Below are 19357 nucleotides of genomic sequence, written 5' to 3' on the forward strand. Positions count from 1 at the left end.
TCTTCTTACTTTATACTCTCTTCCTAGGTAACGTCACTTATTCCCGTGGTTCAGTTGCCATCTACACACTGACGACTCCCAAATCCAGTCCAGTCTTCTACTTGGAGATCCAAACCGGCACACTAAACTCTTCTGCCTCCATTTGGGAACTGTCTTTGGACTGCTCAAGCTCAATATGTTCCAAACTGAGCTTACAATTTCTCCCACCCCACCCTCACCTGCTGCTATGATCTTCTGATATTTCAGTAAATATCAGGGTCCACCTGCCCATTTCCCCATGTACCTGCCTTTCTCTCATCCCCTACATTGAAAAACACTATGTTCCATCTACCCTCCCTCCCACGTATCTCTCGAATCAGTCATTGTTTTTCCCATCTCCACTGCCACCACCATAGTCCAATCACCACCATGTCTCCTCTGTGATTAACACTACTTATGTGGTTGTAGTCTTGATATAATCATGCATGGTGACCCAGCGATGTTGGGAGTTTGTGAGGAAAAGCAGTGCTTATGTGTGTATGGGATAAGAAGTCCTCACTATCATGATGGGAAGTCAATAGATAATGTCTAAAAATGATTAATCAAGAAATAGCAATATAAGTATGTAATTTAGAGATAAAGAGGTACATAGGAGGGGAAATAGAAGAATTGATGTGGTTGCCTGTGGGAAGTATGACTAGGGGTGAGGGGAGTACAGAGGACTGAAGTTTTTATTATAAGCCTTTAAGTATTATTACTACACTTATATAATTTTAATAAAAATAAATTTATGAAAATATAGTTGTTCCATGAATTCCTAATAAATCCAGATCATTAAATAAATCCCACTGGCTCCCTTTTGGCTGGTGTAACTTTAATACAATATGTTCGTAGCCCCAGAAATGGTTTGCTGGCCTCATGGAAGCAAGCTTTGCTGGATAACTCTGTGGTAGTCTGAACCAAGAGCTAAAAATGTTACCATGGAAAGTAGTTGGTGATAGTGCAGAGTCTTTTCTGTTTATTTAATTAATTAATTAATTAATTTTTGGCTGTGTTGGGTCTTTGCTGCTGTGCGTGAGCTTTCTCTAGTTGCAGCAAGAGGGGGCTACACTTCGTTGAAGTGCGCGGGCTTCTCATTGTGGTGGCTTCTCTTGTTGCGGAGCATGGGCTCTAGGCACGCAGGCTTCAGTAGTTGCGGCACGTGGGCTCCGTAGTTGTGTCACGTGGGCTCCGTAGTTGTGGCACACGGGCTTAGTTGTTGAGGCACGTGGGATCTTCCCGGACCAGGGATTGAGCCCGTGTCCCCTGCATTGGCAGGCAGATTCTTAACCACTGCACCACCAGGGAAGTCTGTCTTTTCTGTTTATTTATGAAATTTTCTGAAAATGATACATCATTTCAACTACTACACAACTAGAAGAGATTCTGATTCTATCTTTGAATAGTTACAACATTTTAAATGGTTTTTAAGTTAAAGGTAGCTCTACGTAGATTTTTAAATAAACTATACTAGAAAAATTAAAAAATTAATATAACAGAATATTATAAAAGAGTTGATTTTTATCCTCCCACTTCACTTTAACGTCATCCTTTTTGAACTCAGTAGAAGTGTGTAATGTTTATTATTTATTTATTTTTTTTTGTTTTGTTTTTTTTGTTTTTTTGTTTGTTTTTGCGGTACGCGGGCCTCTCACTGTTGTGGCCTCTCCCGTTGCGGAGCACAGGCTCCGGACGCGCAGGCTCAGCGGACATGGCTCACGGGCCTAGCCGCTCGGCTGCACGTGGGATCTTCCCAGACCGGGGCACGAACCCGTGTCACCTGCATCGGCAGGCGGACTCTCAACCACTGCGCCACCAGGGAAGCCCTTTGTTTTGTTTTTTTGACCACGCTGCGCGGGTTTGCGAGATCTTAGTTCCCCACCGACCAGGAATTGAACCCAGCCCCTCAGCAGTGAAAGCACAGAGTCCTAACCACTGGACTGTCAGGGAATTCCCTGTTTTGTTTTTTTGGAAGCTCTGCCCTACCAGGTTCAACCTCGGGTAGGGAGGTTCAACCTTGGGGGAGTGAGTTAATTAGTCATGTTCTGAGCCATCCACGGTATCCTGAAAAGGCAAGGGAAGAAATAGATTGTAGACAATGTAAGGGAGGCATCAATACTAAGAACAGCTTCAAATCACATGAAGCTATTAGCACACCTGGATGTGACAGAGTTAGTCCAGTTAATGACCAGTAAAGAAAAATGTAATAGGTACTTTTACACTGAGAATATAATAAGTACTTCAGTAAAGAATGTTTTGAGGATGAATAAACTGCTACATATTCACACAATGGGATGTTAAACGGTCATCAAAATGAATGACTGTAGCAACACACAATTGGAATGAATCTTAGTAATGTAATAGTAAGTAAAGTACCAAAAGAAGATATAGAGTTAAAAACAACTATAGATATATATTATACACACACACACAATTTTTAGACTGTATATATAGAAGCAATAAAACTATATAAGGAAAGCAAAGGAATGATGAACTTAGGACTCTAAATTACGATCACCTTGGGCCAGGGGAAGGAAGTGAAATGGGTTGGGCAGATCATATACTCAGATCTGAATTACTGACAAGATCCTAATTTTATTTTGGGTCGAGGATTTGAGGGTACATATTACTTTATTAAAAATAACTAGTATTTTAAAAGTAATTAAAAGAGCTATGCATGGATCAGTGAGGAATATGTCATGCACCGAGGATTATGATGTCTAATTGTGAGCATATGAAGAACAATAAAAAACACTAAAACAAAACACGAATACTAAGAGCATTTACCTTGTAAAGTTGCTGTGAGGATTAAACAAGTTAATATATTTAAAACACTCAGAACAATGCTTGGAACATGGTAAGCACTGTACTATGTAGGAGTTTTTGCTATCATCATTTTTGCTTTATGCCAAGGGGTAACCTTGGTAATTATGTGTGTAAAACTACTATTGGGAATTCCTTGGCAGTCCAGTAGTTATAAAACAGGAGGGAAGGGGGCAGGGCACAACCTTTAAAAGAATGACATAGCCCAAGGGCACGACGTAAACTGATTAGAACCAAATAGGTCCAAGATGACAAGTTGAATTCCACTAGACCTTAAGCCTCAATATACGCTCATTGTAACACGTCAGCAAGCTAAATGACACACCCACAGGTGCCATGACAGTTCCAAGGCCAACCATAAAGGTCAAAAAGTGGGCAGTGACCCAATTTATGAAAATCCCCACCTCTTCCCCAAAATAGCTGGAATCCCCCTCCCACTCATTAGCCTATGAAATTACCCCCCCCCATAAAAACTGACAACCCTACATCCTGGGTCCGCTTTCGCCTTCTGAGATGGCCCACACTCTGTCTGTAGAGTGTGTTTCTCTCTAAATAAATCCGCTTCGAACCTGTAACTTTGTCTCTCACTGAATTCTTTTGGTGATGAGACATCAAGAACCTGAATTTCATTAAGTCCTAAAACCAGGTGTGTGATCTCAGTTAGAAGACTGTGGAGGGCTTCCCTGGTGCCACAGTGGTTAAGAATCTGCCTGCCAATGCAGGGGACATGGGTTCAATCCCCGGTCTAGGAAGATCCCACATGCCACGGAGCAACTAAGCCTGTGTGCCACAACTACTGAGCCCGTGTGCCACAACTACTGAAGCCTGCGTGCCTAGAGCCCGTGCTCTGCAACAAGACAAGCCATGGCAGTGAGAAGCCCGTACACCACAATGAAGAGTAGCCCCTGCTCGCCACAACTAGAGAAAGCCCGCGTGCAGCAACGAAGACCCAACACAGCCATAAATAAATAAATAAATTTATTAAAAAAAAAAAAAAGACTGTGGGTTTTGGCCAGGTTCAAGTCCTGGCCACATGGATTCAAGTCCCAATCTGAGTTACATGGTTTCAGCTAATGGTTTCATCCAGGACTACATGCTTCCATTGCAGGGGGCATGGGTTCCATCCCTAGTTGGGGAACTAAGATCCCGTATGCCAAGAGGTGCGGCCAAAAAAAAAAAAAAAAAAAAGTGAAACTACTATTTATTAAGCTGCATTGCAACAGACACCATCAGCTTCCCCCCTAATACCCATTTCCTCTTCTTTGCTAACAGAAGTCTTCTTTTGTCTAGGATGCCAGTGAACTTAGACACAGGCTAAATATTTGCTTTTCTAGATATTTGCTTGTATCAAGAGTGTCCATGGGACATAGTTCTGGCAAATAACATACAAGCAGAAATCTGCTGGGATGACGTTTGCTTTTCCTGATAAAAGAGGATGATGTGGCTGGCACTATTGTAAACAGATAGGCTAGGGTTCCCCAGAGAAAGAGAACCAGGAATGGCTTTCTTGACATAAGAGAACCTATTTTGGCCTAAGCCATTTTGTGATCTAAGCCTGGCCACAATGCTTGCCCTTGAACAGGTCTCAGTAATTAATGATCTTAAGGGAGGGAATGCAGAAACAAGGGAGGAGCAGTCAAAAAACAATAGTGCAGCCTTGGGGCAGGGCCCTGGTTCCTCAAGGGATATATATAACAATATACATAAAATCTTTTTTAAAAAAGTTTTATTGAAGTATAGTTGATTTACAATGTTGTGTTAATTTCTGCTGTACAGCAAAGTGATTCAGTTACACATATATATACCTTTTTAAATATTCTTTTCCATTATGGTTTATCACAGAATATTCAATAGAGTTCTCTGTGCTATACAGTAAGACCTTATTGTTTATCCGTTCTCTATATAATAGCTTACATCTGCTAACCCCTACCTCCCACTCCATCCCTCCCCCATTCCGCACCCCCTTGGCAACCACAAGTCTGCTCTCTCTCTGTGAGTCTGTTTCTGTTTCATAGAGAGGTTCATTTGTACCATATTTAGATTCCACATATAAGTGATAGCATATGGTATTTGTCTTTCTCTTCCTGACTTGCTTCACTTAGTATGATAATCTCTAGGTCCATCCATGTTGCTGCAAATGCATTATTTCATTCTTTTTTATGGCTGAGTAGTATTCCATTATATATATGTACCATATCTTCTTTATCCATTCATCTGTCATGGACATTTAGGTTGCTTCCATGTCTTGGCTATTGTAAATAGTGCTACAGTGAACATTGGGGTACATGTATCTTTTCAAAGTATGATTTTCTCCAGATATATGCCCAGGAGTAGGACTACTGGGTCATAGGGTGGCTCTATTTTTAGTATTTTAAGGAACCTCCATTACTGTTTTCCACAGTGGCTGTACCAACTTACATTCCCACCAACAGTGTAGGAGGGTTCCCTTTTCTCCACATCCTCTCCAGCATTTGCATAACAAAATCTTTTGAGTTTTGCAGGAAGTAAGGCCCCCACCCAGGTGGAGGATAGGATGGTGATGTTGACACTCCTGACTTTACGTCAACTAAAGCTTGGACTCTGTCAACCTTTGCCCCAATTCTATGCTGAATTCTCCTCTGCTTAAGTCCTCTCACGAATATGCATGTACCCTTAGCTTAAAACTTCCCCAATTTTGCTGTTCGGGGAAGCACTGCTTTGGGAAAGATCCCTGGTGTTCTCCTTACTTGCTGCAAGTATTAATAAATCCTTCCTTCTTTGGCTTGGATGTGTCTGTTGGCTTGGTTATGTCTATTGGCTCAACACCCACCAAGAGGCAAACCCAGTTTTTGGGTAACACTATCTCTACATCTTCTTTCTTCTTAGCTTGAATATACTATGTTGCCTAGAGCCTCAGCAGTCACTTGTTACTATGAGGCAACAGGCATGAAGACAAAAGCAAATATGCCAAGGATGTCAACATTGAAAAAGAAAGTCTTTTTGCATTTTATTGATTACTTCTGAAGTTGAATATTATTTTTATTTTTTTGGCCGCACCATGCAGCATATGGAATCTTAGTTCCCTGACCAGGGATGGAACCGCATGCCCCCCCTTCAGTGGAAGCATGGAGTCTTAACCACTGGACCACAAGGGAAGTCCTGACGTTGAATATTCTTATAAGTATTGATATGTGATTTAAAAATCTATGTCTAAATAAGTCTAGAAAATCATTTTGATAAGTAGAAAATAAAAATACAAAGTGATGAGAAAGCATTAAGGCATAATTTAATTAATAGTATTTTTCTTTCAGTGATACCTGGAATATTAATGCATCTTGCATTTGATAATATCTTAGATTTACACAGTTATGGTAAGAACTTTACATTTTCTGTTCCTTTCACAATTTGACTTGTGATCCCAGCAGAGAATATGGCAGCCAGCTCTCTTCAGCTGGATCTCTGCATTATTGGATTGAGGGAGGAAAATACCAACGTCAATGAGCACATTATAAGAGCCTAAGGCACCTATATCAGTTAAGAGTACATTTGGCTGCGGAGAGCAGAGACTCGAACAATAGTAGTTTTTAAAAAAAGAGAGATTTATTTTCTTCTGATAACAAGAAGTCTAGCAGTGGCAGTCCAGCCTTTGGGCATTGGCCTCTGAGGGGCATGTCTGTGTGGATAATGAAAGGTAGGATAAAAAACTTTTTTTAAAAACTCTTTAAGTGTATTTTACTATCCCCCTCCGAACTATTATATTAGATATCTATTGCCCTGTAACAAATTACCTCAAACCTTAGAAGCTCATGATAACAAACATTTATTATCTGATCATTTCTGTGTGTCAGCAATCTGGGTGTGGCTTAGCTGGGTAGTTCCGGCTCAGGGTCTCGCATGTGGTTCAGTCCAGCTGTTGGCTCAGCTGTGGTCATTTGAAGGCACTACTGTGGGGAGGAGATCCTCATCCAAGCTCACCCACGTGGTTGTTGACAGGAAGCCTTAGTTTCTTGCTGGTGTTTGGCTAGAGACCTCAATTCTTCACCTCATGAGTCTTTCTATAGGCCGCCTGAGTGTTCTTACAACATGGCAGCTGGCTTCCTCCAGAGCAAGTGAGGAGATAGACCAAAATGGAAGCTGCAGTACCTTTTATAACCTAATCTCAAGAGTGACATCTATCATTCCAGCTGCATTCAATTGGTCACACAAACCAACTCTGGAGGGGCCTATGAGGTATTTATACCTGCACAAAGGTGTAAACACCAGGAGGCAAGGATTATTGATGGCCAGCTTGGAATGCCTACCACAACTATGTGTTTTGTTTGTTTGTTTTATGGATTAATTAAATTAATTAATTTATTTATTTTTGGCTGCATTGGGTCTTTGTTGCTGCGTGCGGGCTTTCTCTAGTTGTGGCGAGCGGGGGCTACTCTTTGTTGTGGTGCACGGGCTTCTCATTGCAGTGGCTTCTCTTTGTCGTGGAGCACAGGCTCTAGGTGCACAGGCTTCAGTAGTTGTGGCATGCAGGCTCAGTAGTTTTGGCTTGCGGACTCTAGAGCACAGGGTCAGTAGTTGTGGCGCATGGGCTTAGTTGCTCCGCAGCATGTGGGATCTTCCCGGACCAGGGCTCGAACATGTGTCCCCTGCATTGGCAGGTGGATTCTTAACCACTGTGCCACCAGGGGACCCCCAAACTATGTTTTATATATATATATATATATATATATATATATATATATATATAGTAAAAGCATAGTTGATTTAAAACAAGAAAATAAACAATTATAAAAACACTAGATATAAGCAAAATACCAAATGGCTGTTACTAATTCACTCTTCCACCAAAAGTAAATGTACATACCTGTTTCAGGATATATATGTCATAATTTGGTATTACTGTTTTAAAATTATTTTCCATCTTGACTTACTCTTTCCATTTAACCTACATAGTAAGTAAAAAATCGTATTTTAATTTTTTCATCTTATTGATTACTGCTCTTAAGGCTGAATATTTTAAAAGTATTTGTTAACTAGTTTAACTGCCCTTTTTACACTGTTTATATCCTTTACCTGATACATTCATGTATTAGGATGTTACTGATTTTTTTTTCAATCCCTGGTTGGGGAACTAAGATCCTGCGTGATGCGAGGCGTGGCCAAAAAAGAAAAAAAGTCCCCTACCCTTGGTATCTGATCACCCTGGCCTGCCTTCAGCAAGAATCCTCCAGCCTTGATGTTTCCTCTCGGTCATTTTCCACGTACTGCTCCCCACCCTGCTACTTAGCTATAAATCTCTACTTGTCCTTGTATTCAGAGTTGGGCCCCCTCTCTCCCCTGCCACAAAACCTACATTGCAATAGTCCCTTTTGAAGAAAATTGTCCTTAGAATCTTTAACAAGTGTCATGAATATATATATATATGTATATATATATATGTATGTATGTATATATATATATATATATATATATATATATATATATATATATATATATATATATGGCTGTGCCACATGGCTTGTGGGATCTTAGTTCCCCGACCAGGGATTGAACCCGCACCCTCGGCAGTGAAAGCGCAGAGTCCTAACCACTGGACCGCTAGAGAATTCCTTCATGAATAATTTTTTTTCTTTAACACCTCAGTAAAAAAGCCTATACCTTATGTGGGGCCTGAAGCAGGCGCTGGTGGGCTTCAAGGCTCCATTCTGTGGGCTTGCACGAGGCAGCTGTCAGCAGGCCCCATGATGGTCACAGGTACGAGGCTGGCCCTTTTCTGGCACCAGGTTCTACTTCTGGATTCTGAGGCATCCCTGAGAGCCAGAGGAGCCCTGGTAATAATGGAGATTGGATTTCCTTCTAGCCTGGCAGTGTCCGGCCAATTTAATTGGATTTTTAAAAATGAAAATGAGGGGCTTCCCTGGTGGTGCAGTGGTTAAGAATCTGCCTGCCAATGCAGGGGACACAGGTTCGAGCCCTGGTCTGGGAAGATCCCACATGCAGCGGAGCAACTAAACCTGTGTACCACAAGTACTGAGCCTGTGCTCTAGAGCCTGCGAGCCACAACTACTGAAGCCTGCATGCCTAGAGCCCATGCTCCGCAACAAAGAGTAGCCCCCGCTCGCCACAACTAGAGAAAGCCTGTGTGTAGCAACGAAGACCCAATGTAGGCCCAGATAAATAGATTTATTTTAAAAAAAAATGAAAATGAATACTTTGCATATATGAGCTCTTAGAGACACATCTTCTGCAGTCTCTTGTAAGAAAATCTATCGACTTAAATAAAAAAGCTACTGAGATAATTTATAACCTCTTCTTACTTCCTTTCCTTTGGCTTTGTATACCACAGAATCAGTTCGTACCATAATTGGACACTCTAATGCAAGAAAGCAGTATTTCATTTTATTTTATTTTATCCTATTTTATTTTATTTTATTTTATTTTATATTTCCACATGTCTTGTGGGATCTTAGTTCCCCAGCCAGGGATTGAAACTGTAACCCCTGCAGTAGAAGCACAGAGTCCTAACCACTGGACCGCCAGGGAGGAATTCCCTTTATTTTTAAAAAATAATATCAAATCGGACTCAGTTGTCTTCCTCAAGGAGTTAGGGAGAAATTCTATCTCAATCAGTTTTTTTTGTTGTTTGTTTTCACCCCCCTCTCTCCTTGCTGGGGTCACATAGAACTCCCAAGTTCATCCAATCCTGGAAACTCAAGGAAGGGCTCTAGACTTCAGGCTGGTGTGGCTGCTCACTGCGAGAGGCTTGATGTCCTAGCCTCAGTGGTCCCACTGTCCACAGCCCCAAAGGTTGTGGCTCACAGCTCAGTCCCCAGCCTGGGGTCCACACAGACATCCTGTCACTCTGGGGTCTGGGAGGGAGTCAAACACAGGCCCCAAGGTGGTCAGAGCCAGGCACCTCTCCATTCCCCAAGGGTAGGGAAATCCCACTTGCTGTAGGGGTTGGGAATGATTCCCTTCTCCCTCATCTTTTCAAATCTACACCCACTACCCACCCACATCATCTAGATCTCTGCCTTTGAGAGCCTAGATTTTCCAAAACAAAAGTATTTTAACTCTCCAACGGGCAAAGAGATTCTCAGTCATCTTAAACCTACAAAGGAAAAATGCCTGTCATGCTTTGGTGGTGTATCAACCAAGAAGCAGGAAACCAGCCCCAACTCTGAATGAGGCAATTCTGACAATAAATCACACTGCTGCATACAAAGTCCTCACGATTTGACTCCAGTCCAACTTTCCAGGAACATCTCTGAGCATTCCTTCTCATGTTTATAATACTCTTACTTTCTCAAATATCTTTTCTCCCCTTCTCCACCTGGCTCACTCATACTCATCCCTCACCGTCACTGGAATCCTCAAGAAGGTGCCAGGGCTCTAGTTTGGCATTTGTAATTCTCTTGGCCTTTCTTTTATGGTTATAAGCCTCACACCAGTATCACAAACAGGAGTGCGACAGTAAGCTCTGCTCTGCATTTGTCTCTTCCATGGGAAGGAAACCACTTCCTAGAACCCCCCAGCAGCCTTCCCTTCATGGCTCACTGGCCAGAACTGGGTCACATGGTCACCCACAGCTGCAGGGGAGGTTGGGGAAGCCAGTTCCTGACAAAGCTGAGTAGAATTGCCATCATTAGTTTAGACATATCATGAGTTATGCCCAGACTGGGAACACAGTTGCCTCACCTCTCCAAAAGATGAGTCCCCTTAACGGGGAAGAAGGAAGGAAATGGCTAATAAAGTCTACCACAGAGATCCTGTTCCATTAATTATCCCTTCTTCCCCAATGACATGGCAAGAACTCTTGCTATCTGTTTGCCCCTTCTTCCACAGAAGCAGGATTTTTAGATATACACATGATTGGCCAGAATAAGGTTTGCCTTTCCTGGCCTCCCTTGCAGTTGGGTGTAACTGTGTGGCCGGTCTCTGAGAGTGGGTTGGAAGGGGGAGAAATGAATGTAACCACCAGGTGTTCAGGAGAAAGTCATGTCTTCCCTTTCCCTCTTGCCAATGGCTGAAATGTGGATGGAGTAGGGAGTCATCTCAGACCAACTGGGCAAGGACATGATAAACACAGAGAGAAGGATCTAGGCTTCTGAAGATTCCCAGAGCAGGGCTGCCCACTTACTTAGGCTCTTACATGAGAGAGGGAAACTATAAACTCCCATCATGTTTAAAGCACTGTTATTTTGCAGCCAAACTTATATCCTAATAAACGCAATTGCCTCCAATCCTCTGCCTGTAAGCATGCCAAAGTCTTTCCCAGCTCAAACAATCTCTCCTTTGACCCTGTGTCTCTCTCTGATTTACATTCAGGCTTTGTGTTAGGGCAAGCAACAGATACTGGCTCTTGGCTGATTTAAGCAGAAAAGGCATAGCTCATAGATGTGTGGAAAGGACCAGTTTTCTATTGCCACAATGATGCTACATAAACAACCACAAAACCTCAGTGGCATGTAACAATGAACAGTACTTTGTTCACAAGTCTGTGGGGTTCAGCTTATCTGGGGCTGGGCTGAGCTGGGCTGATTTCAGCTGGGCTCACTCGAGTGTCTGGGGTCAACTGTTGGTTGGCTAGACAGTTTTGTTGATTTTGGCTGAGCTCATTCATATGCCTGAGGGTCAACTGGCTGGTGGCTGGTCTAGGATGGCCTCAGCTGGGATAACTCAGGGAGACTTGGCCTAGGGCCACATGTTTCTCATCATCCAACAGGCTAGCCTAGACATGTTGTAATGGCAATGGCAGAGGACAACAGTGAGAGTGCTACAGATTGAATGCTTTTGTCCTCCCCAAATTCATATGTTGAAAATCTAATGCCCAATGGGATGGTATTAGAAGGAAGGGCCTTTGGGAGGTGATTAGGTCATGATGGTGGAGCCCTCCTGAATGAAGAGATCCCAGAGAAATCCTTTGCTCCTTCCACTATGCGACGACATGGCAAGAAGTTAGCAGTCTGCAACTCGGAAGAGAGACTTTGTCAGAATCCGGCCATGCTGGCACCCTGATCTTGGACTTCCAGCCTCCAGACTGTGAGAAAAAAATTTCTGTTGTTTACAAGCCACTCAGTCTGTAGTATTTTGTTATAGAATCACAAACAGACTAAGACAGAGAGCAAGTGCAGCCACCCGAGTGCTTTTCAAGCTTCTGCTTGTGTAATGTTTGTGAACATCCATTGATCGCAGCAAGTCACAATAGTCAGTCCAGAGTCAGAATGAGAAGGTCCCATGGGACTTCCCTGGTGGTCCAGTGGTTAAGACTCTGTGCTCCCAATGCAGGGGGCCTGGGTTCGATCCCTGGTCAGGGAACTAAATCCCGCATGCTGCAACTAAGACTGAGTGCAGCCAAATAAATAAATAAAAATTAAAAAAAAAAAAAAAAAAGAATGAGAAGGTCCCACAAGATAATACGGATGCAGGGAGAGGTGAAGAATTGGGGCATGAATGCCATCAGTCTACCACACCACATTCAGAGGTTTTGCTTACAGGATGGTAGCCAATATCACACCACAGGGCTGGGCCACTGAAGACACTGCTGCTGCCAGCAATGAGCATTTGATGCCATAGTTACACTGAGAGAGAGGCCTTCTAGCACCAGACTCTAGATGTTGCTGTTGCCAGAGCTATTCCCCCAAACTGGGTGTTGCTGTCATAGCTGGCACTGCCCACCAAGAATGGATTTTCTTGTTCTCTTTGCCTCATAAGCTCCTCCTGATTCAAAGTCTAGTTTGGGAAAATTTTATTAGCAGAGCCTATGACATGTGCATATGACTTAATTCATAAGGAAGGATGGAAAACTAAGTAGCTGCCATTTTTAGCTGCAATACTGGTAGGTGAGCTCTGCTTCTCACAAAGTTTCATAGAGTGAAAAATTCTCTGTACATGGGAAAGGGGTTTATATTACAGGCAACTAAAGAACTAAAACAGAACAACAGTGATGAGGGGGAGGAAGAGGAGGAAACTAGCCTCTCAATCTCTTCACAGCTAAGCTGCTTCTTTCTCTCTCTCTTTTTCTTTTTTAGGCTGCGCCACGTGTCTTGTGGGATCTTAGTTCCCCAACCAGGGATTGAACCCACGCCCTTGGTAGTCAAAGGGCAGAGTCCTAACCACTGGACTGCCAGGGAATTCCCCCACAGCTAAGCTTCTTGAAAGAGTACACCTAGCTGACTTTTCTCTTCTACTTTTCTTCCATTCCACTTCTATAATAATCAGTTATGGCAACACTAATAATGCAAAAACCCAGTGGTTTAGAGCCACAAGCATCTATTTTTCTCACTCTTGCTTCAGGCTGCAGATCAGCCTGAAACAACTAAATGCTCACCAGTAGTAACATAGATAAACTGTGCTATTTATAAAATGGAATGTTATACAGCAGTGGAAAATGAGGGTAAATCTCAAAACCATCCTGTTGTCTAAAGAATCAAGCAACAGGGGGAATAGCCTTTCTGGGACGCTTAAACCGGAGAAAGAGATATTGTTCAGAGACACTTGGAGCCTGACCCTGCTTCCTGTCAGCAGATGTGGTGGTGGTCTTCTGAAGCTGAGTTCGGTTTAAGAAATGGGAGAGCCCAGGCTTTGTAACTCTTCCCTTAAATGACCCTGTGTTCTTCAGAAAGGATTTAGGAGTATGATGGCAGAGTAAGAATTTGTCTGCCTTTTAAACTCTGGCAGGACAATGCATTCGAGGAGAGGGTCATCATCTCCTGGGGGTGTCACCATTTAGTAACTAAGTCTGAACTTACTAGCCATATTTGTGATTGTGGTTGCTTTGTTTCACTCAGAGGATTTTGTGCCTGTGGAAAAAGGAGACTTTGAGTTCTAAAGTATGGAGGAAAGTGGAAAATGCTTCATTATTTTGCTCGGCATTTCTTTGCTCCGCTGTTGCCGGTGGGTTTTGAGAATGAAGATGTGTTTTTCATCTATGGTGTGTCAGACCTTCACTCAGACCACAAGATGATGCTCACTGTGAGAGTCCACACATGGAGTTCCCTGGAGCCCGTGTGCTCTGAGACGACGAAGCCTTTTGTGATGAAAGCAGGGGAGTCTGCTCTTCTCTATGATAAGCCAGTAGCTGAATTATTAAGTGGATGTACAAATTGTACACGACAAAGCTGTGTGGTTTCCTTTTACCTGTCAACTGACAGGGAGCTCTTGAGCCCAACCAACTATCACTTCCTGTCCTCACCAAAGGAGGCCAAGGGGCTCCACAAGGCAAATATCACCGCCACCATCTCTCAGCAAGGGGACACATTTGTTTTTCATCTGAAAACCTCAGCTGTTGCTCCCTTTGTTTGGTTGGATGTAGGAAGCATCCCAGGGAGATTCAGTGACAATGGTTTTCTCATGACTGAGGAGACACGGACTGTATTTTTCTACCCTTGGAAACCCACCAATGAGAGTGAATTGGAGCGATCTTTTCATGTGACTTCACTGGCCGACATTTACTGAGGGAATCCAGGTGGTATTTCCAGGAGCTGAAGGCAACCAGAAACAAGTTGAAGAAGCCAGGAAATGCGTCTGCTTGCTGTCAGGTGTCTGCATAACCACTTGGTGAAGAGTTTGTACAGTGCATTCTCCCAGGGAAGGCTGTGTACTCAGGTGATGTCCTCCTCCAACAAAGCTGTGCCTAGGTGCCTTCCAGTCTGCACCAGGACTGTGGTTTTAGCCCATTCCCCCACAGCTTTTGCACCACATGAACCAGTTATAACCCAACTGCCTCTCCAAGCCCCGAAAGGAGGTCTGTCCACATGCAGCCCTTTAAGGGAATCACAGGTACGTGATTATTGCGGTATCTGTGGAATCAAATGTGGAAGGTCATGAGGTCACGTAGGCTCTCGTGGTTAGCTTTGAGAAATACCAAATAATCGGAATGAAACTGCTTTGTTGTTATTTCCAGAGGAAATGGAGATTCAAATGTCACAACAGAAAGAGATTTCTGGGTGGTAGCCATATTGGTTGCTATTGCCGGAAAGTTTGGGGGGTTGATTGTTGTCATTCAGTTACTTTTTTGGGTAGGAGTCCTTTTTTCATTTGCAACGGTTTTTTAAAAATATTGTTTTAACAATAATTTATTTTTTCAAAGGCCATTAGAGTGATTCTCCTTTGGAAAAAAAGCTCATATTGAAATGGACATCACCATGGTCACTTTGGAAACTTTCGGGTGTCCTGACATAGGTCACCCATTGTTATGTATAGGCTTCAGATTTGGTCGAATCCAGTGAGCTTTCCAATTCAAGGCTGTGGTTAGATTTGTACTTGGTGATCCTGGCAGCAAAGTGGTGTTCCCTTTACCTTGAGTTTGAACCGTCTTAAAAAATATTGATTAATTATAATTGCTATGAAATCATTTTATTCTGCATTATCATGTTTATAAAATTACATTGGTAATGAAGCAAAGGAGGCAAAATGTTAATAAGTAGCCAATTTGGGTAAAGGTGTGTAGGAATTTTTTGTTCTGCTTTTGCGACTTTTCTGTAAGTTTGAAATTATGCTAAAATTTTAAAGTTATATAAATTGCATTGACAAAAAAAAAAGAATCAAGCAACAGGAGAATGGATACCATACAATATCATTAATATAAACAATACTTTACTTAAGGTTACAAACGTAGGTTGAAAAATATAAATACACAGAAGATGATTAATACAAAATTCTGCACAGTGGTAACACCTGAAGCAGGGAGAAAGGGGAATGCCCAGAGCAAGGGACCTCCAAGAGGCATCTAAGGTACTGGTGATGTCCTGTCGTTGCATAGTGTGGGGAGTGGGTACATGCAGGCAAATGCTATTATTATTCATCAAACTATACATATTAATTTTAAATTAATTAATTAATTATATTTTTGGCTGCTTTGGGTCTTCGTTTCTGCATGGGCTTTCTCTGGTTGTGGCAAGCAGGGTCTACTCTTCATTGTCGTGTGCAGGCTTCTCACCGCGGTGGCTTCTTTTGTTATGGAGCATGGGATCTAGGCACGCGGACTTCAGCAGTCATGGCACGTGGGCTCAGTAGTTGTGGCTTGCGGGCTTAGTTGCTCCACAGCATGTGGGTTCTTCCCATACCAGGGCTCGAACACGTGCCCCCTGCATTGGCAGGCGGATACACATTAGTTTTTATACATTCTTTCGTGTATGTGGTATATTTAACATCCCATGAGAAAAACCTACTACAGGTGAGGATGTGAAGCAATGGAAACTCACTCATTGCTGTAAGGACCAATATAAATTGGAAAAACCATTTCAGAGAGCATTTTGCAGAGTCTAGTTAAGTGGAAACTGTGCATATTCTGTGATCCTGCAATATTTTTCTTGGGTGTCCCTAGGCACCTTAAAGCAATGGGTTTTTAAAACTTTGTGACAACCGCTTACTAAGAAATACATTTTACATTACAATCAAGTACACATAAACGCACACAAACACATGTATGTGTAAGTGCATATAAAGTTGAAATTAAAATTTTGCACAACAATGCCTTTTCCTATTACATGTAACACGATCTGATCTTTTCTAATCCTGTCTATTCTTTTTTTTTTGAGATATAATTGACACATTATGTAACTTTAAGATATATATGTTCCTGTCTATTTGATTTCATTGAAGGTCGCAACCTTTAGGGTCAACTCACTAATAGTTGACAAACTGTACTTTTTTTTTTTTTTTTTTTTTTGGTACATGGGCCTCTCACTGTTGTGGCCTCTCCCATTGGCCGCGGAGCACAGGCTCCGGACGCACAGGCCCAGCGGCCATGGCTCACGGGCCCAGCCGCTCCGTGGCATGTGGGATCCTCCCGGGCCGGGGCACGAACCCACGTCCCCTGCATCTGCAGGCGGACTCTCAACCACTGCGCCACCAGGGAAGCCCACAAACTGTACTTTGAAAAACACCACAGTAGAGAAAATTTTGCACACGGTAAATGTGTAAAAGAATGTTAATTGAGCACTGTTCAAAATAAAAATAACTGGCGATGACAACTGAGGAATATTTACATAGTGGAACACAACAGGGCAGTTAAGATGAACAAACAAGAGCTCCTTGTGTCAACAGAATGCAGCGTGAAAAACCCCAGTTGCTGAAGCATATGTACAGTGTGTTGCTATTTATAGTTTCAAAACATGAAAAACATGTTTATAGTTTCGCACATATATAGTAAAAGTCGACAACATGGATGAGAGTGGATCCTGGTTTCCACTGGAGAAAGAGGGGAATGGGATCAAGGAGGGGCAAAATGGGGACTTATAAGGTTTTTTGTTTATTAATCTTGTTATTTATTATTCTTTCTTTCTTTTTTTTTTTTGGCCTCTTGGCTTGCAGGATCTTTTTTTTTTTTTTTTTTTTGGCTGCGTTGGGTCTGTTGCTGCGCACGGGCTTTCTCTAGTTGAGGTGAGCAGGGGCTACTCTTCATTGAGGTGCGCAGGCTTCTCATTGCAGTGGCTTCTCTTGTTGCAGAGCACGGGCTCTAGGAGTGTGGGCTTCAGTAGTTGTGGCACGCAGGCTCAGTAGTTGTGACTCGCAGGCTCTAGAGCGCAGGCTCAGTGGTTGTGGCATTCGGGCTTAGTTGCTCCGTGGCATGTGGGATCTTCCCGGACCAGGGATTGAACCCATGTACCCTGCATTGGCAGGCAGATTCTTAACCACTGCGCCACTAGGGAAGTCCCGCAGCTTGCAGGATCTTAGTCCCCGACCCTGGACTGGACCTGGGCCCTCGGCAGTGAAAGTGTGGAGTCCTAACCTCTGGACAGCCAGCGAATTCCCTATTCTTTAGTCTTCACTGCAGGGTTGGCAAACTACTACCCATGAGCCAAATCTGGTGCACTGTTTTTGTATGGTCTGTGAACTAAGAATGGTTTTTACATATTTTAATATTTGGGAAAAAAACTGAAAGAAGAATAATTTGTGATGTGAAAATCATATAGAATCCCAATTTTTGTAGCTGCAAATGAAGTTTTATTGGAACACAGCCTTGCTAGTTTTGCAAAGCCGAAAATTATTTACAGCCTGGACCTTTATAGAAAAATCTTTGCCACCCCCTAATTTATTATGTGACATGTATTTCATAATAATAAAAAATATGGTAGCATTAGAGAAGAATTCTGGAAATAAAATGATGTATAATTCTACTATCTAACAAAATTTTCTAAATTTCTCCATGTTTTCTTCTACTCTGAAAAAACCCATATATTTTTATTGAAATCGGGCAAAGACATTTTACATTCTGCTTTTTCCCTGCTGTACCTCACTTCATAAACCTTTTTGATGCACAATGTAGCATTCAAATTTGCACGATTTAATGACCTAGCATGCTTCAAGTTTACAAACCACACGCCGTAATTTGTGTAACTGCCTTCTCATGTTTAAACCTTTATATTCTTTTGATTTGTCCCGTTTATTATTGGTTACTAGGCAAAGAATACCTTTGTACACAGAGCTTTTTTCCCCCTCCTCTTGACTTACTTTCTTAGAATAAGTTCCTAGGAAAGAAATTCTTAACCTTCCCTCCACTCCTTCAAACTCTAACTACTCTCTCTTCCTTTCTTTACTCCTATAACCTTGCTTCTTCAGTCTTTTTGCTTAGCCCTTTGCCTTCCCTAACATAACTGATCTCTCTCAGTTGGCTCTGTCTAGTGGTTGTTTAGGTACTGCAAAAGCTCTCTTGCTTTTAGATCCCAGCTTGACCTCACCGTCCCTTTGGTGGTCCAACATTCTGCAGTGCATTGTGAGGGCTGCTTCTTGCTCTCATTTCTTAACCCTTCCTCTTAGCACAGGGTCCACTCCACTCCTACACTGAGGTTAAAGTCCTCCAGTGATCTCTTTGTAACTTAGTCCAAAGGCTTTTTTCTTGATTTTTATCTCCCCCTGGAGCTGCTATTCTGAAAGGTCCTTCAGGTCTTTCTCTTTCTTTGCCTGCATGTGCCTCCACGCAGTTTATCTCTTCCATAGAACTTTCTCTAAGGATTGGGATACGCCCACTCTTTTGAGTGCGCATTCAACCCAGACATAGCTCATTCCCTTTGCTCCAAAGAGCTTGCAGGCAGACAATATTGAGAGTCTTCTACTTAGAGTTTCAAAATAATCAAACCTTTGTGATAAATTTAAGGATCATAGACCATATTGTGCCAAGTAACAGAAGATCTACAAAGTGAGCCCCACAAATCGGCAGCATCAGTGTCACCTGGGAGCTTGTTAGAAATGCATAACTGTAAGCTCCACCCCAAGGCCTACTAAATCAGAATCTAGACATTTAACATGATCCCCAGGTGATTCACATGTACATTAACGTATAAGAAGCACCAGTATCGTGGACCAGTGAGTGCCTATCACTAAGAGTCTCCATCAAAAGTACTCCAAGGACCCCTTGGGAACCTCAAACCAATGATTTTCACCTTTTGTTGGGCAAAGTTTGGTGTGACGGTCATCTTGCTGTCACAGCTATCACCCTTTGATGTACAGGTGGCTAGGTGTGTGGCCTCCCTCCTTCATCATTTTAGGTACAGGCTTATCCCTCTGAAGATGCAAAAGGGTTTGAAGAGGACACTCTTTC

At 42.5% G+C, this 19357-nt stretch overlaps 1 pseudogene; it reads left to right on the forward strand.

Moving 5' to 3' along the window:
* Positions 1–14271, forward strand: part of LOC103090264 (beta-mannosidase pseudogene) — a 17343-nt pseudogene extending 3072 nt beyond the window's left edge.
* The last annotated feature ends 5086 nt before the right edge of the window (positions 14272–19357 follow it).

Source organism: Lipotes vexillifer, unplaced genomic scaffold, assembly GCF_000442215.2.
Source record: "Lipotes vexillifer unplaced genomic scaffold, Lipotes_vexillifer_v1.1 scaffold528, whole genome shotgun sequence".
NCBI lineage: Eukaryota > Metazoa > Chordata > Mammalia > Artiodactyla > Lipotidae > Lipotes > Lipotes vexillifer.